This window comes from Nymphalis io, chromosome 9, assembly GCF_905147045.1.
Source record: "Nymphalis io chromosome 9, ilAglIoxx1.1, whole genome shotgun sequence".
In the NCBI taxonomy this organism is placed as follows: domain Eukaryota; kingdom Metazoa; phylum Arthropoda; class Insecta; order Lepidoptera; family Nymphalidae; genus Nymphalis; species Nymphalis io.
This window is the reverse complement of record NC_065896.1, coordinates 9,717,565-9,743,020: the sequence shown is the minus strand read 5'-3', so window position 1 is coordinate 9,743,020 and position 25,456 is coordinate 9,717,565. Positions and strand designations below refer to the sequence as shown.

The 25,456-nt window shown below is 29.8% G+C and overlaps 1 protein-coding gene across 1 annotated transcript in view; it reads right to left on the bottom strand.

Moving 5' to 3' along the window:
• Nucleotides 1-25,456, bottom strand: part of LOC126770621 (uncharacterized) — a 99,344-nt gene that overhangs the window by 59,166 nt on the left and 14,722 nt on the right. Inside the window, exon 2 of the mRNA XM_050490112.1 lies at nucleotides 5,882-5,919. The gene's annotated coding sequence lies outside the window, so the exon portion shown is untranslated. The remainder of the gene's footprint in view (nucleotides 1-5,881; nucleotides 5,920-25,456) is intronic.

Below are 25,456 nucleotides of genomic sequence, written 5' to 3'. Positions count from 1 at the left end.
GCGCTAGCGAGTGTTATTGATTGCTGGCATTTGAATACCTTAAAATATATTCAACTAAACGTTCATACAAGTTATTGTTTTATAAAAATACTGATCATTAATCATAATTATAATGTTTAAATTGTTATTAAGCACACGTTAGCGCTGGAAGCAGTGTATACTATTTATATAAGCTTTTATTTATCATCACCTGTCAGTAAGAGTAAGTCAGAATTGAGGATGTAATTTAACAGTAAAGTAAATATGTAAACTGTTTTAGTATAGTGATGAAATAAAAGCGCTTCCTTATAGAGAAGGTTTGAAGCTACCAAGCTGCTCCGATGCAGATTAGTGGATATTTATGTGGTGAAATTTCATCCAACTGACACAACAACAGAAAGCGCATAAAAGTACAATGGTGCTTATCAACCCACAATATTTAATTGAGTGTTTTTTCGAAATAATCGTAGAATTGTTTATCAATACGTGTACAACACTATAATTAATCTGAATTTCGGAAGTGTAAGAAAAATTATGCGCAAAAAATGACTGCACTTGCATTAATTATATTATTTTAGTGTATAACTTAATTTATAATGCAAAGTCAAAATGGTAGCCAGTAGGCCATCTCGATTTCTCGAACTAATATAATTTAAAAATAGTTTAGTTTAATTTGTCGTTTGTCACCTTTACACGATAAAGTCATTTATAATTCATTGCAAAAAAATTAAATACATAAGCCATCACACGGGGACCCTATAAAACGTATAAAATATTATCTTAGTGAAATATCATAATTTAAGTAACTGCATAGCTAATTAGTTCGTTATAAAATAACTTGTTTTCGAGTTAACAACTTAACATGTTTCTGATAAGCGGCACATCTACGTATGAGATAATTATTATTAATATATTCCTGTATCGTAGAATATTAAAAAACAAGCTTGATCTAACTTAACTCCTGTAGAACATATTTGTAGTTATAACCAGGAGTACTAGCCTATAACAGAACTTAATTGTAACTTAATAAAATAATTAATTAAAAAAAACATATACTTGTCGTATGATTGTTTGCTTAGTGTCTAGTGGTTGCAGTTTCCGAGCTCCTAGCTTCAAAACCAGGGTCTAGCCATTCAAATATATTGGATTCACATAGCTTCGAATTATGAGTATGAGAACAGAATATTTGTTTACAGACTTTTGCACATTAATATGTCCAATACAATTAGTCTCTCTTGAGAATGAGTGCAGCGGCTGAAATCTTCAATCGATCAGTATGACACATAATATACGGCAAATTTAAAAATGGTAACAATTTTGGGATATGAATCGATACATAGATGAACAAATGTTCACCTTGATAGGTCTACCGTACACTGCGATTGTAAATTTTTAATCGAGTTACCTGCGAAACAGTATGAGAACCACACATTGTATCATTAGTATTAAAATAACTTCAGATGTATTTTTGTCACATTACCTATATTAGCGTTTTCCTTACACATAAAGTTGTTACCGCCTCGATCCCAGTTTGATACGTAATTCGATTGTTAATAAATTAATTTAAAAAATTGTGTTTTTTAATAAAGCATTATGTACATATGATACATTTTCGCTCAAACAAACTTATTTATCAAAATCACACGTTCATTTAATCATATGTGTCTGATGATATATATTTAACTCGGTGCGACGTAAAGACGACACTTTGAAATGGGCAATTGGAAAAATTTGAAGATTGATATACCGTTCTTATAATTCAAAACTCGATAAAATAAGAGTTTTTTATTCCGTTCTCTAAAGATTTTACGAATATTTTACGCTAACGGCCCGGTCCGACTTGGTCTTCGATATTTTATAGGAAAATTTTTGATACCTTGGGTTATAGTATTGCCATTTTCGTAAAGATCTCTAATTTTTTTGAAAATAAAATACAGCCTATGTAACTGGCTGATAATGAAGCTTACTGTAGGCGAATGAATTTTTAAAATCGGTTTAGAAGTGGTTGTGTTTATCCATTACACACAAACAAACAAAAAAAAAAACAAATCTTTTCTCTTTATAATATTATAGTATAAATTATTAACCTACCGACCTTTACAATAAGATTCTAATAGCTCAATCATCTTCATCTATCAAAGAAAAGCCACTTACAAAATCGTTCATATAAAATGTTCATTGCATCATAATTCATAACAAATTAACTTATTATATACATTAGATAGTTATTTCACACAATTCATAAGCATCAGTCGAATGATTGATGCACGAATTACGTATAAAACTGTTATTGCCACTTAATATGTATGTATATACGTTTACTTTCTATTATGTTTTTCCTATTTTATCTCAGCTGTGAATGATTTGACACGCAACCTGTCAAATTAATGCAATTACACAAGTTCCGTGGCACGGAACGCGGAGATGTGGAAGAGACGTACAGCCACAGAAACAAAGATGACATCAAACATATCTACCGGTGATCGGACTTTTGGGTTATACATAATCATCAATTATTTTACTGACAAACAATTAAATTTTGTAATATTGAATTCTTGTTTGAAGGGTCAATGGGTTCAAATAAACAAGTTTAAAATTCGTTCGCATAACGAAAATATACTAAATGACCAATACATAACAATATTTATACAAATTACGACTGCCTCGTTGGTCTGATGTCTAGATGTAAGGCTACAGACCCGGAGGTCGTGGGTTCAATCGGTAATCGGGTTTTGCTGTCAGAAAATTCTCAGTATCAGCCCGAAGTCTGAAACTTAAAAGTGTGAACACTGCCGTGCCTCAGAAAACACGTAAAGACGTTGATCTTGCGCCGGAACAGTTTCCGGTCATATCGGATTGTCGTCCCATCGGATTATGAGAGTAAGGGAATAGAGAGTACACCTATGTTTACACACATTTGTGCACTATATTATCTCCTGCGTAGTTGGCTAATCCCTCTTGACATTGGTCGCCGTGGCGAGAATCGGTCTGGAGGACATTATTATGTATTATTTAAAAGTTAAATAAAAAATATTATATATTCAAATGTAACAGTTTGATAAATATATTTGATATTGTTTTCAATTCAATTATTATTTTATTTTATCTTAATAATTACAAAATGAGGTAATTAATTGACATTAAGTTTTCACTCATTATAACTTACGTTAGTTTTGAATACATCCGGTTTAAAAAACATAAGTTAAAATAAAGAAAAACCGTAAACATGTACAACGCATCTGAGGAAATTTGATTTAAAAAAATTAAAAAAAAATTATGAAGTTTATTTCATATATTAAGTTGGCACTGTTTATTGATATGAATTCAGGTTATTTATATAATATCAATAGCTTAGAGACACTACTTATATGTATTTTAAATCTAAGGAAATATGACCGCGTTAATATGACCTGCATATGTAATTGTTTGAATCATTTAATTAATATCTGTTGTTTGAAATAATTACTAATTACTATAAAAATATGTCATAAAAGCGATATAGTTATTAATGATGATTTTGTAGGTCACATAGTAACAAACTAATTTTAATTATACTTATTATTCATTATTCACTTTAGAATTAAGACCGTAACACCGTAACCTGTGAATGTCCCACTGCTGGGCTTAAGGCCTCCTCTTTCTTTTTTGAGAAGGCTTGAAGCTTATTACACCACGCTGGTCCAATGCGGCTTGGTGGAATACACATGTGGTAAAATTTCAGTGAAATTAGACACATGCAGGTTTCCTCACGATGTTTTCCTTCACCGTAAAGTAAAGTTGTAATCACAAATTAAGCACATGAAAATTCAGTGGTGCTTGCTCTCGTTTGAACCCATGTGATCATCGTTTAAGATTCACACGTTCTTACCACTGGGCCATCTCGGCTAATTATAACACAAACAACATGATATTATTCACTTTTTTTTTTTAAAGAATAAGGAAAATATAGAGCAAATATTTAATGTAAAAAGTTGTTTTAAAAATAAAAACACTCAGTTTTAGAGTTAGAAAATACCTACTGAAAGTACTCAATTATGCTGTGTCGTTCATCACTGCGAGGAAAATAGACATATTCAGATCATATCGCGATCAAAACACTAATAAATTAATTTAAGTGCTTAGAATGAAAACGGTAACAAGGAGAGATGAATCTCAAGATATTTGAAGACGTATAATAATGTTTATTTCGTAGTAGAGAAAAAACTATTAGTTTACACTCAGTGATCGATATCCGAATATAATCATTATTGAAAATTAATATATATATGAATTTGCATGCTTAGAACATATATTTATCTAGTGAACTCACATGTATATAACCACGTAAATAACAACTGTTTATTATACTTACAACAAAGAGCTATTAATACTAGTGACAATTATTATTACTGGTGGTCTAAAATCAATGAAAATAATTATTGAAAAAATACGAGGGAATTTCATTATAATTTGGAGGTTTCGAACATTTTTCAACTATTATTTTCAAATATTTTTATTGATAACATTAAACCTTCTCAATAGAAATAAAAAAAAGTTGGCAAACTGAGGAGAAAAGGTAATGGACTGTTTCTATGCCTATTGTAGTGTCGTAAATTTTACCTAATCAAGTTTCAGTAAATACCACCAGTACATTATATAAGTAGTAGATAGCATATTATGAATAGCAGTTTATTTTATTTTTTTATAATTTTGTATATGAGTCTTGTTACTTGAATAAATAAATTATTATAATTATTAAATAAAAGATGACGTCAATATTCATTTTAATCAATATTAAAATATTTTTTTTATTCGGAAATATCATCACAAATAAAAACTTAGCAATATTACCAATATTAATTCTTCTTCCTAGTATATTTACTTTCGAAAATCTTATATCAAATTATTGAAATTAACTGTCAACATCAAATATCTACCAAAAATGAAGACTTACCAAGATTAACTTAAGGCATTTCACACGAAATTCACATACCATAAATTGCTAAAACTTTTCACAAACTTACAGCAAGCATCTGATCTTGTCTGTAATTTTGTTTCGCCGTATGTAGGTAAAGTGCATCACGATACATGGGAAAGAAGCTGCCCTAGACATTAGTAACAGACTTATCCACTTTACATCTACACAGACTCTAGACAAAACAAGCTTACTACAATCTATTTTGTCGTGGAAATTTAAGAGACGAAATTGCAACTCTTAGTGATAATATAATTAGTTACTTATAAAATATGTTTAGTAGAAGTTAGCGTCAACAACGCAAAGGGTGTAGGAACACAAAGCGATGTGAAAGTCGCAGGTTCGATCGTAAGCTCAATGGGCTGTTGTCGTCCCAACTCCTAAAACATAAATAGGATGTACGCTTGTAAATAGGAATATTAGTAGTCCTCGAAAAACGGAATACAACTTCTTTAAAAAAATTGCTAAAATTATGATATAATTATGTAATGATATACCCTAAATTAGTTCAGTAGTTTCAAATATTTTATATTAATTTAGCTTACAAAGGTAGTTTTTAATAATTTTATTTTTGTTTGAATGTTATTATTATAATCTTCTATTTTTAGGTCTTTTAACATGTAATTCATTATTATATTTCACTTGTTTCCGTCCGCGACTCCGCCCGTATGTGAGGCGGGACGGGGATGTTACGTACCCTACATCCTTTTCTATATCCCTGACAACGTGTATTCAAAGTTTCATGATAATCGGTTCAGTAGTAAAAACGTGAAAGCGTAACAGTCAAATAACCCACTTTCATACGTTAAATATTAGTAAGGATTGTTAGTGAAGTGATTTATCATTTATGTTTTAGTATGACATTCATTTTATAGTATACAATCATTTATTATTAAGTCACTAGTCTGCGCTAGCTCAAAGTATTTTGTATGTAGGTAAAGTACTCACGCTTCTATCCTTCGCCACTTCCAAGTTTATCGCCCAATCTGAAACAGATAACAACACTTAACTACAGCCGTTAAAACACGAACCAATTCATTTTAAGGTAAACGAGGATGAAAGCTCACAAATCTAGGTGACTCGTATTATTTCAAAACGTCATTATAAATTTATACATAGACATACATAACGCTAGAATGTTCAATTTGGTAAGGTGGAAATAGACGGTATTATAATTTTTATTATGTTATTATAAATGTACAAATATCTCCTTATAGTTTTTTACATAGTTTTCATAAAATTAGAAAATCTTATAGAAAATATTTTTATACGTTATTGTACTAATATATTTATTGACAAGATTTGAAATGGAGACGCTTGATATTAAGACAAGTAAAGCGAAAAGAGGCAGAATATTACATATTTATACTTTATAATAAAGAGATAAGATTTGGTTTTTTGTATGTTTATAATGGATAAATTCAAAACTACATAACCTATTTTAAAAATTATTTCACCTATAGAAAGCTTCATTATCAGCGAGTAACATAAGCTATATTTTATTTAAAAAAATTGCAATAATGTAACCGAAATTTGCAATAATGTAACACAAGGTACCAAAAATTTTCGTATAAACTATCAGCTTAGATAGAGGGCCGCTAGTTATTTATATTACTGTACAAATGTCACTTTGCAAGTCAAATAAACACATTACGAAAAAAAAGATTACTAGTAATTTTGGTATTTCATACGAGTATATTAAATAATTGACAAATAATCTGGTATAAGTTTGTAAATAAAAAAAATATGGACACAATTAACTTAACTTCTCGGTCACATAGTTATTTATTTTTTTTACAAGTAAAAACTAAAACGATAAATAATCTAAAATAATGCAATTCGTCACTTCAACTTTCGATAAGTTTATCGTTTTTTAGCATTCATTTATATTATTTGTATCGTTGGTAATCGAATTAGATTAAATTTCACGGCTATTGCCTGTCTAAACTTCTTTTTTTTTTTTAAAGTAATTGTAGATTATTTTCTCCAACGAAAATACTCTATCTAGGTATCCGAGAAAGCCTTAGAATCGAAAGTTAATTATATAAAAAGTCCTAATATCAGTAAATTGGAAGAGAACCGCAATTACTGACAACACTTGATGCGTATCCGATGCTGTAAGGTAGCATTAAAATGAGGCTAGTAGTCTAGAATTATTACACTCTGTGCGGTCTACATCCTAGTGTAGGAATACAAGTTCACGTATTTTTTTTTCTTTCAATTGTTTTAATACAAAGATCTAACGTTTGCAACCTAAATTTTAACACCAACAGTTGTATAGAAATGTCGTTAAATACTCGTAATGTTAAGTCTGTTTTATTCGTTGATATAATCTTTATTGTTCATAAAATTACACTAATTAAATATGTATAGTAAAAAATATATGAAATGTGCAGCACAAAAACGCTCTTTCCTTTCGTTAGCGATTTCTTTCAGATAATATATATTCTGCATACAATGATCAAACTAGTTTAATTATAAAGAGATACTTAACAAAAAACTAATGTTGACTCAGATTACATACTTAAAATAAAAATATATAAAAAATGCGTCGGAAATAAAATAACTATTTATATTCGTGAAATATCATTAAACGCTTACTTTTCAATTTACACGCTTTATCAGTAACAGTAAGTAAAAAAAATCAAAGAAATCGATTTCTATATATTACTTATTATCGTATTGATTTAAAGTTGTTTGCTATTTGGAGACGGAGGTCCGGGAACTTTGGCGTACCTTAGGAGAGGACTACGAAAGGACAGTGGCTGTTGATTGATTAATTGATTGAACTTAGTACCATTGTAACTTGGTACCATTGCTCTGATGAATCTTACTAAAACCTTTCTATTTTGAGCTAATATGGTTTGGTTTGACGAGTACTATAATATATTATATTTATCATATATTATATTTTAAACAAATATATATTTAAGGACTGGTATAAGGTATGTTAATTACATAAAAATGATACTAGTTGTACTACTTTCCGTACACGAAATCGCCCGCGGAGGAGGGTGTTAGGTATCCTATATCCTTTTGTATTAAATTAAAAGTATAGTATATAAAACTTTTAACTTAACATTAATAATGTCGAAAATACTTAGCATTTAAGAGAAGATAAATGGAGACCATAACACTTGATCCGATATCGCATAAGAAATTATTGAAGAAACTTATGGTAGTGAACAAATCTATTTAGATGGATATCGTCTAATAATAATCAATTATCTGTACTAGTCTGAATGGTGGATCATATCAATATAGACACAAGGGATATTATAACGAATAACATCTTAGATCGCCCACCATGGGGGACATTAATAGTGTGCGCAATGTTTTCGAAGCACTGTATCGGTGGAAGTTACCACTTATCATAAATAATTACCCAACTACCTTCTTAAAAAAAAAGGGTTCGTTCATGATCACAAGATCGTATATCGTCAATTAACATGAGTTCTCTGGTACGTAATTGATGGTAACGCGGTAAGACCTAGCTTAAGATTAGCATAATGGATATTTAATATAAGAAAAATGTGGGAATACCCTTCCATGAGAAAATTCCTCGTAAAATAACTCATGACCTATCATGATAAGATCCTAAAAAGTATGTGTGTGTAATATAGTGTGTATATGTCAGAAATGTAAGGATATTGTATTTTATGTGAATCAAAATAATAATAATTTCAGGGTAATAATAACCAAACCAAACCGAGCCTTTTTCTTGATATAATGTCTTCGAATTTATTTTATTCGAAACAAATGGATAGATTTACAATATACTTGGCTTCAATATAACTTATTACTTAAGCCGACAAAAATTAAATAAATTATATAGTATTAAAAAAAAACATAATATGAGCAAGAATCACACCGCTGTGAAATTACTAAAAAAAACGCACCCCTATTATTATTAACTATACCAGTTTCACTCAGACTATTTGTCTAGGAATGCTCGACGGGTTTTGTAACACGTCGCCGACGTAATTTCGACGCATCCGTTCTATGATGATAGACAAGATACTTGGCAAAACATATCGATGATTCCTTGATAAACAAGTGAAACTGAAATTTGAAAACCAATATCATCAGTGTTGATATACATCTCTAGTAAGAGAGAGACCACTAAGATTTAATATCCTTACGTGTTCAGTGGAAAGTGAACTTTCTTTAATCGTATGTACATCGAGTGTATAATCAATTTGTTAAGTTACAGGAAGTTATTAAAATTAAATAAGATTCATTAATCATGATCTTAAGCAGCTATAATTTGTAGTGTTAAAAATAGTAACCGGTCCATGAAAAATAATTCCCAGCATCTGACTGATGTATCCGGTGGATCGGGTGGGCGAAAGTACTTCTCACGATACAGTTTGGTTGTTTTTATTAACCGTTTCACGCACGGAACATAGGGCCAAGCCATACATTTTTGCTTATTAATATAACTTTTTAATGAATTTTAATAATAAACTCAAAATCTTTTGCAGTATTAGCGTTTGGTAATGGTGACAGCGCCGGTACAGTGATTATCTTAATAAATACGTTTTAGTTTATAATGTTTAAATAACAATTTATGTGGAGAATATTGTATAAAAATTGAGAGTAACATCATTTACGTTTGTAATGTAATAACATTTGAAGCCTAAGTATTATATGCATTAAAACATATTGGATAAAACCAAGATAATTGAGTTTAGATATCTGACGAGGAGGGTGAGAAATCGCAGTGTAGATGTTATTTCGAATAATGAGGATGAGCAGGACAACTGCAAAATAGAACCACATTACAGAATCGCCAGACAAAACTCATCAAGTTCTGCAAATTAAATCAAATTTATAGTATTTATTTACCCTACTTTAGCCCACGGTACTACACCGCGCGTTTAGTTACTTAATGACTAGAGGCGCTTGTAACGGAATATTAAAATTATATGCATTATAAAGGCGTTCTTTTCGTTAAAATAGAAAAAAAATTGAAATCTTTAATTAGAAGAATATAAAGCTATGAATATATAGGTAATGTAAATCTGACTGTATTGAAACGTATGGGATTTTTTGTTTGGAATATAGATTATATCAAGAATTTATTTATAAACAGATAATATTCTTATTTTCTATAAGTGTTGAAAATAATTATTTAAATGCTTAGAAGATATTCAAGCCAATATGACTCTATATAAGAAAGATTTTCAAATCAAGACAGGCGGTGGAATCTTTTCCGAATGTAATAGAACATTCTAGACTTTTGTTGTATATTTTGGTCTAAATATATTTTTTATGGTTTGACAATTCCATAAATTCTAAAACGAATAATAGCGACTTTATTTAGAATAATCATGACCAGTATATTCACTAGCCGTTTAAAACACAATTGTAATTTCAATGTCAGATTTGATTTGTGAGTGGCCATTGTATTGTCTTAACATCTACCATTAAAACCATATCTCCTTCCTGTATTCTAGGATAATCTTAAACGGAAACTGAACATTAAACAGCTAATAACTATTTATTTTAATCTATATAATCTATTGACTACTATAAAAATATAGTAAGTAAGTAGTAAATCAACGAGATGATGTTATTTAAAAAATTTCATTGCAGACGTTTACTTCTGCCTGACCTTTAAGCTAAATACATTAATAGACAATAAATGTCTTTTAACGCATATAATAACACATCTAAGCGAGATTTTAACGTCCCTTAATAATAGTTTAAAATATATTTCATAAAGATAAACACTCATACATTTAATATGAGCCTTGCCTATTAAAGACTTGATAATTCTAATTCCATATCATTTCGAACGTGCGTAAACAAGTAATTGATAGGAATCAAACATAGATATATAACTACGATATAAGAGAACTTATATAATTTGCCAATTACTTCTGGTACATATATGACATACATACATATGACAATTAACGACTAAGGCTGGTTTAGACCTATCTATAATGACGTCCTAGATAGACCAAAGATAATAAAAATCAAGGATAATCAAATTTAAAAATCACACGTTTACTTATTTGAAAAAAAAATGCCAATAGTTGTACTATACGAAAACTCTCACAGCGAATCTTGAGCTTGAAGCTAGGACAATTCCGGAGTAATTCAGACATGTGGTTACAGTGAAGATTACAATAATTGAATATGTAAAAGTCCAATGAAGCTTTTCTTGGACAACAACGAAACTCGACGTAGAACTCGCTCGTGAAATGTGAGAAACTTATATCATGCGCCTATTGAGCACAATTCTTTTTTTTTATTTCATTTAACATTTATTTGTGATTCTAATAAGCGTTGGCATAATTTTCGTATTCCTTAGTCTAGTATGTTTTCATCGTCCAACAGACACCGTTTATGTTTGTCCTACATTCATATTGACATTTATAAATAAATATATTACGACTGAAACAAACATTAGTGTAATTTGTTACATGATAATCGTTTTATTATAACGTCAGGATCTAATTTGTACTACTACTGTTTTGCGGTAGAATATCTGATGGGTGTTACCTACCCAGACAAGCTTGCACAAAGCTCTACCACCAATAAACACACAGTTTAATGACATTAACTCAAATTTATCGTGATTTAAATATGATAATTATTATCATAATGTTGACGGATGACAAACCTTTATAAACAATAAAGTATTAATTTTAAATTTACCACATTACGACGGTTATAAGATTCTATTCATAAATAAAGATAATTTTAAGATACGAGTCCATGTTACTTTTGTTGATTGAAGAACGAATGTCAATATTGTAACAATTTATTACTAACGAGCCTTTCGGTTATTGCTGTGTCCTTAATATTATTATTATATTAAAAGTATCAACTTCACTCTGTATCTCATCGACGTGATTTCGAAATCAGGTCCAAGATGATGAAAAGAGTTTCACCAAATGTCGAGTATTCCTGGATAAATAATAATGGAAAATTTTATAATAATGTGTAGTAATATATGTATTATACAGTATATAAGAATTATTTGCATTCTTAACGCAAATAAGAATAGAAAAACGTTGCTGTATGTTATTTGTATCCTCTAGTTTTATATCCAGAAGCAACATTGTAACAAGGGTTATTAATAATAAAACTGTACCAAAGTTAGAGAAGCCGCCATTAAAAATGTTCCGGCGAAAATACCCGCGGGCTAGCTATTATTCTCACAATTACATAGTCACATCGCACTCATAATTTTTACAGACGCGTATAAATATCTAAGGATATGAACACATTACACGAACTTTAGTTAATAATTTTAATTTAAATTACACTTTACAAATCGGAATAGCGTAGACAGTTTTTAGATTAACATTATTATAACAATTTGTATTTAAAGAAACGGCTTAATAACAAAATCAAAAATATATAACACGCTTTATTCACATAAGCACTTTTAAAACGTTACGTTATAAATTTATTTAATTGTATTTAAAGCTACCACCGGTTCGGAATGTAGATTCTATTTAGAAGAACCGGAAATTAACTAAGAATTTACTCTTATTCGCAAACCAACAGACTAAAACTATAGTATCCATTTCAGTTTAAAGTAAGGTAGATTCTGACAATACCTAATCCTTTTTTTAAAGTAAATTAAAAATATATTTCGGAGTTATACCAATATGGAATGTGGATGCTATCGCAAAGAACAGCAGTGCCGTAAGAACGCCCTTCAGACGCACGCAAAAGGCAATACTCACTTTTGAAACCGACTTACAGTGATACTATTTTGGTACTTGTATTCTTTAACTCTTATAATTATTATAGTCAATGTTGCATATCACATTCTGACATTTCACGACCGCGTTCGGTGAGTTTAGAGTTCGGCCTTACAGAATAAAACTAAAGACAAGAAACTCAGTTCTTCGTCTTTTAAATCTAATAATCATTACTTAAGCATTAAAAAATTTGTACATTTTTTTTAATATTTATTAAAGCTAATTAAAAATAAATTAAACAAATCATTAGAATTACGACTAAAAATAAATTATGAATCATACGCTTTACTAGTTTTAATAAAAAAAGTTTTCAACAAATAGTTGAAAATAAGTCATTAAAATAAAAAGTATAAATTTATATTCAGGCCAAGTTTAAGTTAAGAAAGATGCTATTCTCTTTTTTAAATGATTTAAAATGTTCTTGTTTGTGTATCTATATATTATGTATATATGTATTGTTTTGTATATATTAATATCTCCACTTGCTCATTATCATCGCATTCGTGTCTCATGACGAAATGATATACCCAGAGTTAAACAATAATCAAAACCAGGAAGTTCAGGAAATAATTGTATGGCCTTCTCCAATCAGAGTTAAGGGATGTCAGTGTATTTACATATTCTATACGATTTGTCATAAGCTCTACTATATTACACAAAATAATAATAATAATATGTTGTGTAAGCTGAGATGGCCCAGTGGTAAGAACGCGTGAATCTTAACCGATGAACGTGGGTTCAAACCAGGGCCAGCACCACTGAATTTTCATGTGATTAATTTGTGATTATAATTCATCTCGTCGTATACGGTGAAGGAAAACATCGTGAGGAAACCAGCATGTTTCCAATTTCACTGAAATTCTGCCACATGTGTATTCCACCAACCCGCATTGGAGCAGCGTGGTGAAATAAGCTCCATACCTTCTCCTCAAAAAGGGAGAGGAGGCCTTAGACCAGCAGTTGGACATTCACAGGCTGTTACTTTACTAATATATTACAGACAGACAAATCGTTCTTTATTTATAATACGGAAGTATTCCACTTTACTATTTACATAATATATCCACTTGAATATAACAACCGATAACAACTCCGATATACAAAACGATTTTGTTTTTACGAATACATAATGAAAATCGTCTAAATAGTCAACCATTGAATAGTCTATTCAAGATAACCAATGATACCGCGTCAATTCAGGACTAGAGTTGTCTGTGTGTTTCCTCATGTGATTGCAATAGATTGATCTTAACAATACGAGTAAGAAACTCACCACGTTAAGTAACATGACACTTCTAATCTTCTCTTCTTTTTTACTTTTAGCATTAATCGACTTTGTTTTTTTGCGACGAAATTAAACACTTTATTTAATTACTTAATTGTTCGAACAATATATTTTATTCTACTTGAGTAACGTCTTGGCACTTATGTATACAACACTTTACCTTATTATAGACTGTGACAGCGTAAAGGCGTGGTCATATGGTAAATTTTTTATCTTTTTAGATATAAACTAGTAAGCCATACAAGTTACAATTACTACTTTAAAGTGGAAGAAATTGTTTGATGTTGAATGACACGGTATGCGTGAAAACAATTTAAAAATAATAATTAATTCACTTATCCACTTTGGTTTTTCTAAACTACCTTTATTAATTGTTTTGTTTATGTACAAATGCTTAGTGAACCGGGTTATTGACACTGGAAATAACTATTTGGAATATACGATTAGCAGCAATTATCAGCAAATTATAAATTAAGATAAGCAAATTGCATAGCTGAACTAACATTTACGTTAGCGAAATGGTTAACATAGTGATGTGGCCAATTCTACCAACAAATTGTTAATTTATCGCAATCGAATCGAAACGTAATCGTTACCGTTTAATCGTTTTTCTATTATACTAACACAATGATCAAGTTGCGTTTTGGTCGAAGTTGAATAATAATATAAGAAGCCGAGATGGCCTATTCGTTAGAACGCGTGAATCTTAACCGATGATCGTGGGTTCAAACCCGGGCAAGCAAAACTAAATATTTATATGCTTAATTTGTGTTTATAATTCATCTCGTGCTTGACGGTGAAGGAAAACATCGTAAGGAAACCTGCTTGTGTCTAGTTTCATTAAAATTCTGCCACATGTGTATTCTACCAAATGGCATTGGAGCAGCGTGGTGGAATAAGCTCCAAACCTTCTCCTCAAAATGGAGAGGAGGCCTTAGCACAGCAGTGGGACATTAACAGGCTGTTACTATTACTGAACAATAATAAACGTAAACGGCTTACGTTTTTACGTTATTTAACTGGTGTTTAGTTAAACTATTTTTTGTTTTTCTTTCATAATTGATTTGTCATTCGAAAGAAGAAGACAGAACAATGCTTAATTAATCACACCCTAAACATATAAATTACATTTTAAGCCGAACTTCGAAGGTTCGAACTGAGTAGAAACTGATCTTCTGTAGAGCCATTTAGCGCGTTAAACAAAATGATCAGGATAAAAACCTTTTCCATTATACTTTCCACAAAAAAAACCTTATGAATCAATATTTCTGGTAATCGGTCAAACGAAGTCGAACTCTTATTTTTTTAAATGATATTAAATGATCAAAGGTGATATTAATAAAATAAAATTTAAAGAAATAACACACTAGTCATGATTATAAATAAAAACCACTTAGATTCCATATTTCTTACTACCGTTTAAAAACGACACATATTCGATAAAACGATTTAAAGCGCTATTTATTTTCAATAAAATTCACTTGAAATACACTTGCATGGAGCTCTTGATTATCATTTATTATAAATAAATACACTTGAGCAAGAAATACTCTTAAGACAGAGAATATGAGTTTACCCACTTTTCTAAAAAAAACATCAAGTCTGGTTTATTAAGTGTCAAGCAAATATTAGCCCATATGTTATTTACATGTGTACTAACAATTATATACAAAATAAAGACTAAGAAGTTACTTGAGTTTTGCTTTGAAGATTCTCAAATGCAAATGAGGCATTACCGTTAATGTGTTGCCAGACGCAAAAAACATATGCAATGTAGAATTAACGAGCGCATACAAGACTCGAATGCCGGTTTTTGCTAAGTAATTTCAAATTGGCATTGACATCACATGCTCTGTTAATATTAAAAACAGGAATTAACAATTTAAATGATAATCCAATTATCATAATCGTGTCGGCTTTACCTCGTAATAAAATTTTCAAATATGACAGCCTTTTTGTCGGTGTAACACCGTTCAACACGCAAAACGCTTAAACTAGAACATCCTATGCCGTATACAATATACATATGCATATCTGTTTAATTTATGCTTGTTAAAAGAAATATATGACAGATATATGTGTATTATAAGGAATTTAAAAAACAATTAATTAGCATAATCTCTTTTTAGTAAGTAATATATTATTACAAATAACAAACATTAGTGTTTATCATCTAATAATTTAGATGGTTTTTGGACAAGATAAAAATCCAAAATCATTTTTCTGTTAACATAAGTGTTCCGTTTAAAAAAAAATATTTGCAATAAAAATATCACTGATGTAAACAACGCAACGCCTAAAAATATCACTGATGTTAGGATAATAACATTATAAATAAACTAATATGTATAACTATATGAAAACTACCATTTTAAAATTTATTCAATTTCTGTATTAAAGTACCATTATTTATTCGACTGTTGTCAGTTTATTTTATTTCAAAATGACATACTTATCGATTTGACTTGTCCATTTAAAATGTTAGTATCGATAAGATCACATCAGCGCTGGTATTATGTGTAGGATCGGAGCAGAGCCAGTAGAAAAACTAGTTTCAACGATCTTTGTTTGCAGTTATATATAAATAGTTTTGTTATTTATAGAACGCAATTGTCTTTATAAAAATAGCAACACCACTCTGATACTGAAGACAAAAAAGTTGTATGAACTGAAATAAAATAAAAAAGTTATTTTCATTAATTGTATAATTTTACTTAATGACAAACTCCAATAAATAAGCTTCTATATCAATAGCGTGATGCATACTCATTTACATATTTATAATTTTACTTAATACGATAATTAATTGCAAGTGACACAGTCAAATGTTTCTCGTTAAAATTGTTAGCAAATATCATTAAAATTATACGTACAAATAGACAAAATCAGTTTAATCAATTGTATTATTTAAAAATATATAGGAATTCACTAATAGTTACGTAATGCATTTTCATAAATGGTAAGTAATGTGGGATAAAAAAAAATTTCGAACGTATTAAATATAAAATAAAATAAAGTTTAATCACTTCGTCGAACAAATATAGGCAATATAACATTTCAAAAAAATTACAATCCCTCAAATCTATACTTATACTCTCACAAACTAGAAGTGGAAATGACTTTTTCAAAAAGAATACATAAATAAGTATTTGACTTTATAATAAAAAATACACTAAAACAATAACAAACAAAACAATCATTAATTACTTTTAATTCTAACAACACCGATTAAAAATGACAATTCAAGTAATTGTATGTTCAAAACACCCAAATTTCGCGCCAAAAGTGATATTTTTTCTATGAAGGGCGATGACGCACTTTTCTTTTTTTAAATATATTCCGTCACAAGGAAATGATATTCGGTCGAAGATTGTTTAGAATACTATATATAAATGTCAAAAACTTATTAAAGAATTTTATCACTTATCAAATGTATCGTTCAAGAGTATAATATGATAATTTTTAATCTATTTACGTATACATTTATGGAAATCTCAGCTTAATCAAACAGATACTGAGCTACAGCCAATCGATATGTGAACCAGTACTCTTCCCGTTTCCATTACCGCTTATAACTAACGTGTTGGAATCCGTTCATTGATCGTAAAATAAACGCGTTCATTATTCTAAAGCCTTGTGATATAACGTGATAATATTATTATACGAAAATGCAAATTGTTGTCACGTTTATAACAATGAAAAAATTGTTGAGAAAGCTTGAGAAATATAAATATCGCACGCCGTTTTATTTATGACTTAATTTAATAAACATAAATATATCTGTAGCGACAGAAATTTAATTTGAATTAAAATATAAATATTAATAACTAGCAAATCGTTCCATGTATTTTGGATAATTTTGGATAGGATTTGCGTAAAATCCGTTCTTAGTGAGCGTCTACGTCGGGAAAGGAGTAGCTGTAACAAATTTCAAGTCAATCGGTCGGATAGTTTAGGAGACCTTGTGATGGTATTTCGCTTATATATATAATATGTATATAAATTAACGTTCAGTAAACGCCTAGAAAAAGGGTTCCATCACAGGAACATTTAAACAACTAAACTCAGTTGTTAGCGAACATTTAATATATTTCGAAAGAACATATATTTCAAAGTATTTACTTTGAGGTTATATTAGTGTAAAGAAATACATTTATAATTTATATTGTGTTATTGAATACATCTGACTTGGAAACTGAAATGGAGGAGCGTTGTATATTAACTAATAAACTTAAACCTTCTCCTTAAACTATATTATACCTGGTGGTAGGGCTTTGTGCTTACCCGTCTGGGTGGGTACACTACAGGTACACACACCCACTCATCAGATATTCTGCTGCTAAGCAGCAATATTTAGTATTGTTGCGTTCCGGTTTGCAGGGTGAGTGAGCCAGTGTAATCAATGTTGGTGGCGCTTTGGTGATGTAAGGAATTGTTAATATTTCTTACATCATCAATGTCTATGGGTGGTGGTGGCCACTTATTATCAGGTGACCCATTTGCTCATCCGCTTGCCTTTAACATTAAAAAAGGAGTCTTTGTCCATCACTGTGACATCTATTCTTTAAATAGGATTGGGAATAGTCGTTTTTTTTTTGCACAAAACATAATTTATTCAAAGTCCTCATCTAGCATTCCTATCGTATCACTTGACAATATTTGTCATCTAAATGCAATGAAGTGTGAAATGGGTTGATTAGCATCGCTCCATTGTTAACTCGGCAAGCGCAAATGTTATTACTTACACGGACAATAGCGCCAACTATTGAATAATTTATTATTTACGTAAACATTCCTAAGAAATATTAATTTCTTATTCGTTGAAAACTATTTTACGCATATTTGCTGAGTTTCTTTAAACTATACTTCGTAAGTCGGCACTTTCTTTTTATTGTTTATATATCAACCGTTGTTTAATTGAACAATTCGTTAAATAAAGATCTTCTATTTTTAAAACCGATTGATTAGTTAAGCTTAATCTTATTAGACCTTAAATATACTTAAGTAACAGTCATTTAATATCATACAGCTGGGCACAGGCACCCACCCTCTCCTAGTTAGGAAAAAAACTGACACGATTCGACCATGCTACTCCAGTGGTGGCAGAATTTCATCCAACACAATTATTACGATTAGTAACAAAATATTTTTATTTAGTTGAAAATTCAAACATATGACTTTAACTATGGTTAAGATCAATTTATATCGACTGTAGTAATACTGTGGGTTAAAAAGTAACATTGTATGCGTTTGAAACCGATCGCTAGGCATCATAATAATTAAATACTTATCATGAGCTGGAATTTCTCACGACACTGCTTCGTTCTAATGAAAATTTATATCTCTTATATAAAGTTTTTTTATCCCACTAGGTGCTAGGAATAAGTATATATATAGTGTAAAGTAAGAAATGTAGGTACCTCTCCGAACGTAAGAGTAATATTGCAGTATTGCTTATAAAGAATTCCATACATTTTAACGATAAACTTTATATAATCGATAATAAGAAATTTCACAATATAAAAATTCTTTCACTGTCGTGATAACGTGCATTACGGAAACAATAAAAACTATGTATAATAATAAAAACATGAATAACAAGCTAAGGCAACTACAAGCGGATTTATTTTAATAGCTATGTTAGAAAGTCTCCAGCGCTTAACGATTCTGAATAAGTACAAAACAAGTACTAAACTAAAAAACCCTTCAGATTAAACTTGCAATAAAAATATAACGTTTCTTTCAATACAACTCTATTTATAACATATAATAATCATCATTATATTTTTATTTAGTCAACAAACAATTCGAGGTATTTTTTTTTTCTATCACAAAATTATCGTCGATTAATGCATTTTTTACAACTAAGGTCCGTTAGACTCTGTTAACAGTTACCACTAATATGAAGACTTAACTTACCAAATAATTTTGAAAATTAATATTACGGTTTTTTTCAAATTATTTATAAAATGAACAATGTATTAAGCGCTTTTTTATATTAACCAAAATAGGAATTGCTATAGGCTTAAAAAAATAAAATCATTGCCCTTTCCGTCATGTATAATAATAAATCATGTATTAATTACATTATGATATATGTAACAAAGAATAACAGTTGACATTTATAAAAGATTCAATGAATATTACGTTGAACACAGAACTTGAACGAATCATATAATTATGTCAATAATATTTTATGAATGTAAGTAAAATGTTAATAAAAACTTTCTATAAACATGAAATCATTCTTAAAGAGATAAAACATTTTGTATAATTTCATTTATCATTGTATTTAATTAACAACCTACGCCCGTTAAATTCACTTTCGATATATAATACGAATGCTTTCGTGCAATCACTGGTAATGAAGATAATTTCGTTGTCATAAATTATTTTAAGCATAATTTTGTCAATGTTATAAGGACTTTTTTATTCGTTTCTAGATTTTGGATCGGATAAGTTTCACTTTTTTTATATGCATACAACCTTTTTAAAAAGGTAGCGTCAGCATTTAAAATGAAGAAATATTTTTTAAGTCGACTTTTTCTTAAAAATAGGCCTTGTTATAAATAGACCTACCATTGAGTAAAATAATTCTCAATATCAGCAACCGGTTCGGAAAAAGTTATGAGAAAAACAGCTAATGAAATATATATATAAATTACACACAATACAATTATAATGTACTTTAATACTAAGCTTTCCATCGAAATATAAAAAAATCTATGAAAAACTTAAACACGATAGGGGCAGATGAACTTGATACAGGAAAAGGATTGTTAGCGAGTATGAGGCTTATATAGAGCCTGTTTAAAGAAAAAATATATGGAATGCAGTAAAAGACCAGATACAATCTGCATCTGCTTCGAAGGTATAGATTATCGATTATCACAGTATATTGGTGTAGAGTGGAAATTGGTAATCCGCACTCGTAGACTATTTCATCAAAAACTTTATTCAAATGGACTTTTACAAGCGCTTATAAATTGTCGTCATTTTACAAGATTAAATTATATTTACCACAGGTTCGGAATATATGTACATATATTGTACATAAAAAGCTGGCAAGAAACTCGGCTGTTACTTTCAACAGATACAGTTATTTTTGGGATATAGACATAAATATATATATAGTCACCCAATAAGTATATTTCCTTGTAAATTTTTATTTTAATATTTATTTTCATAGTTTTTTAACGGTGTTTATATTCTATGAGAAACAATTATTAAATTATTTTAAAAGATTAATCAAGTAAACTTCAAAATTTACTTTGCAAGTTTTTTTTTATATCTAATATTAAAAGTTTATGACAAGAGAAAAAGCACGAAATAACGATTAACTATATTACTGGAAAATCATTTGAGATTTGAAATTATGCTTTACTGGAATATAAAAAATACTTTGCTAGATATTATCTAGAAGTCTACAATACAATCAGTATCAGCGTTGTAAAAACACGTTATAGATTATACAGCCTTATTTTGTACCATAACGTACGTAACCATGCAAAACTCATGACCACCATCTTTGTAGCGACCAACGATTGAACAAAACGAAAGTGTACAGGAAGTTGGCACTATAAATTTATATCGATAATAAAGACCGACATCTACCTTAGAAAAATAAAACAATTATTAGACCAGACTTCAGTATAAATAGATTAACTATAAAATCTAACTAAGATAATAATAAATGAAAAAAGACCCGAGAACGACCAATGGATAGAACAGTAAGATTTTATGCACTCAATTAGTTTATGGTTCATCTCCTGAAGAACGGTGAAGGAAATTTATGCTTTTACGCATTTTACAATGATGTCACTTTTCACAATTATGAACGGGCTAAAGGTTGATAGTTACCTATGTGGGTAAACCAATAAAGATGGCTGTTGTATGTCTGCAATAAATAATACCTATATTACTGCCTGTAAGTGTGTAAGTGTTCCTTCCCGACTTGTCTTCTCACGGGTAGGAACATTCGCAAGCGTACGCAGAACACACCGAAGTTTCATCACAGTCCGATAAATAACTTAACAATGCATACAGGACCAACATATAAACATTATCTTTTTATTTATAAAGTATATATTTTATTTTTAGTGGCCTGATGTGAGGCCGCAGACCCGGTGTTCCTGGGTTTAATTCTCAGGTCAGGCCAATAATAAGTTATTGGGTTTTTCTGTCAGAAAATTCTCAGTAGCATCCCGGAGTCTCAAAGTTGGAAGTGTGTACAATCCCGTGCCTCGGAAAGCGCGTAAAGCCGTTGGTCCTGCGCCTGAACTCTTTCCGGTCCTGTCAAACGGATGGGACGGCATCCCATCGGATTATGAGAGTTAGGGGATAAAGAGTGCACCTGTATTTGCGCACACTTGGACACTATAATAACTCCTGCGTAGTTGGTCTGGAGAACATTATTATTATTATATATTTTATTTACTTTTTTAACAATTATAGATCATTCAATTAATTATTAAAGCTTATATTATTGACTTAACTTTCGGATTGCTAGATAGCCATTAAACCGCCAAGCTACTAACCATTAATAATAATAATTTTACCGCTTGAATTGCGTATCAATCAACCTTTTATAGATCTACTAAATTCTTGGTAAAGAAATAACACTAATTGTTACCGTATTATCAGGGTTGCATAGTAATAAAAAAGTTAATATGTTAAAAAGCGACGTAAAAAAATATAAGTCGATTAATTATCCGATGATAAATGATATAATAATGAAAATTCTTTAATTTACAACGATGAAAGCAAAATAACCATTGAATGAGCTTTGATAAATAACAAATAATAGCGAAATTCTTTAATCAAAATTCAGCCATAAATGATAACCAACAATAAAAATAAATTTTAGTTTTCATCCCTTACTCTCCTCTCGCGACGCGATCATATTTTTAATGTTTTTTCTGTTACGACCGGTAGCATCGCATTTAATTTTTTTTCGTTTGCACATATTTTACAACTTATTCTGAACACTCCTATAGCATTGCGAGTATAAAACAGCAAACTTCATAGATTAGAAGACATTTCGTTAATTTTCTTCTATTAAAATTTTATGTTATTGAACAGAAAATATAATGTAGTTTGCATAAAATAGTTTATTTTTACTTTGAATTGGATATATTTTAGATACAAATTGAAAACATTTTTGGGTTATACGCACACATAACAAGAAAAAACCTAACAAAAGAAAACTAACTTTTTAATTTATTATATTATTTTTGAACTAAGACTTAGAATAATAATAACTAAATAAGTGAAACATGTTTGCTTCACAGTCGTTTAAAAAAAATCTTTCATATTGTATATCAATCGTTTCACTGATAATATGACACAAACACAGAAGTTTAACTTTAAAATTACGATTTAAAACAGAGAATATAAATAAAAACCATTGATTGAATTTTACAGGAGCAATAACCCTTAACTAAATAGACTCGAAAAGGTATCCAATAAAATCGCATTTGTAAATCGCTTTGAAACTTCCAGGCGGTGTAAAACGCACCTGATTAAACTTTTACTGCACGCTCCGATCTGGATACTAATGAGATCATTATTTATTACTTCCTCTCTACACTAACACTAAAGAACATCGCACTGCGCACATGTTAGTCTAATTTAATGGCTGAACTTATGCACTTACACAGGTTGAAAAGGAAAGTGTTCACGACATTGTCATTTTTAATCGACTTCAATAATAAAATTTAAGCGAACATGTGCGCTGTGTTTTGACGAGGTTTTTTATAAATATTTATTATGTTCTGGTATTTTTTGTTTACAAAACGCTTTTGGTGTTTTTTGCGCTACCGTCAGAAGGTTCATTTTAAGTTTTAAGTAAGCAATGTTACATTGTGTCTTTTTGATGCGAACATTCAGCCATTTTATTTTAAATATTTTTATTAACTTCGACTCCCAAATTTATGGCTTTTAATAATCTTTCTAATCGGACTGTCATTTTATAAAAAAAATATATATAAACAAGGTCACACACGAATAAAATTTAGTATTTAATTGATACCAGCGCCAAAACTGTGTACAAAATTTTAGCCTAATTGGTTAGTTGAAACTTATTCAAAGTTCAGCTGCAAGATTTAACTCACAACCACTAACAGTTGATGATAAATAATAGTTTGTTAAGGTCAGCTCACGTTTCGGGAATTTCCTCTTTATTACTACTGTAATCTTGCCATATTTTGCTCGCTCAGTCAGCTCGTGAAGATGGCAAATAAATCTTACTCTATGCAAACGTCATGCGAAATAAAAGTTATAGAAAACTTCTGGTTTCCAAACGCGACTTCACAAGCGTTTGAGAAGGAGTCAAGTCTAGGTACCCTATATTATTTTCTGTTCATATATATATAAGTTTGACTTTCGTTGTTCTATTAGTTTAGTGTTTGGTAGTTTTAATGTGCCTACATGTTTTATTTCCAGGCAGCATCAAGCTACTGATTATTTCATTATGACCGGTTTAATTAAGTCGGGAAAGCGCAACAAAGAAACAAATTAACTAACTCACTTTTGCATTTATAATATTAGTTAGGATATAATAATAAGGGTTTTGTTTTTTATCTCTAGTAGATTTAAAGTAATTAAGATTATATGCTTTATTTAATAATAATCTCGGACCGTCTTACATCAAACTTAGTCCATAAGTAAATTGATTTGTTTTCTCGCTAATGGTACCATCATTAACGACTTCCTCCTCATTCAGTAAGTAACGTGACTAACATGAGGTCTTCGATTCACGATGGCGTGAGGTAACAACGTATGTTTATTTCAAAGCAATTAGTTCTTCAGTGAAAGTTAAATTTGCGTAAATAGCTCTTAGGATTATCTTTAAGTACTTTATTGATATGTTGTTTACTGTAATACTCAATTGTAATGATTCCATTAGAGAGTTCGTCTATGCATAAATACATTTTAATCAAATACTTAAGCCACTTTAAAAAGTGTCGGTTTAAGGAATGAATATGATATTAGAATATCGAGCCTCTGATTGTTTTCTTCTTATGAGCTTTTGGTTTTTTGTATTAATTGAAGGTAGACGACCACTTTATAAAATTGGTAATCATCCCCTACAGATATTGGGAACTACTAATGTGCCGTCACACATGTGAACTAACATTGATGATGATAATTTCACAGATACACCCTTCCAATACATATTATTGATGTTTAATAGTCAAATAATTATTGATAAGAAGGTAGTACTTATCCAGATGAATTTTCATAAAGCCCAGCCATAAAGTTTAGCAAAAAACTTAAAAACACTATTTTTTTGTTAGAAATAGATTTATTCGATTCTGTCTATTATGTGATCTCACAATAAATAATAACAACGAAATACAATTATAATTTTAAATATAGATTTTATAAGTAAGTCATTTTTTAATCGTCAAGTGTAACCGCTAAAACTTACAATTCTTCTCAGATGTAATGAAAAGTCAGGAATTTAAGAAATCGTTAGCAAATTAAAATAATTAAAATAATTTTCATCAC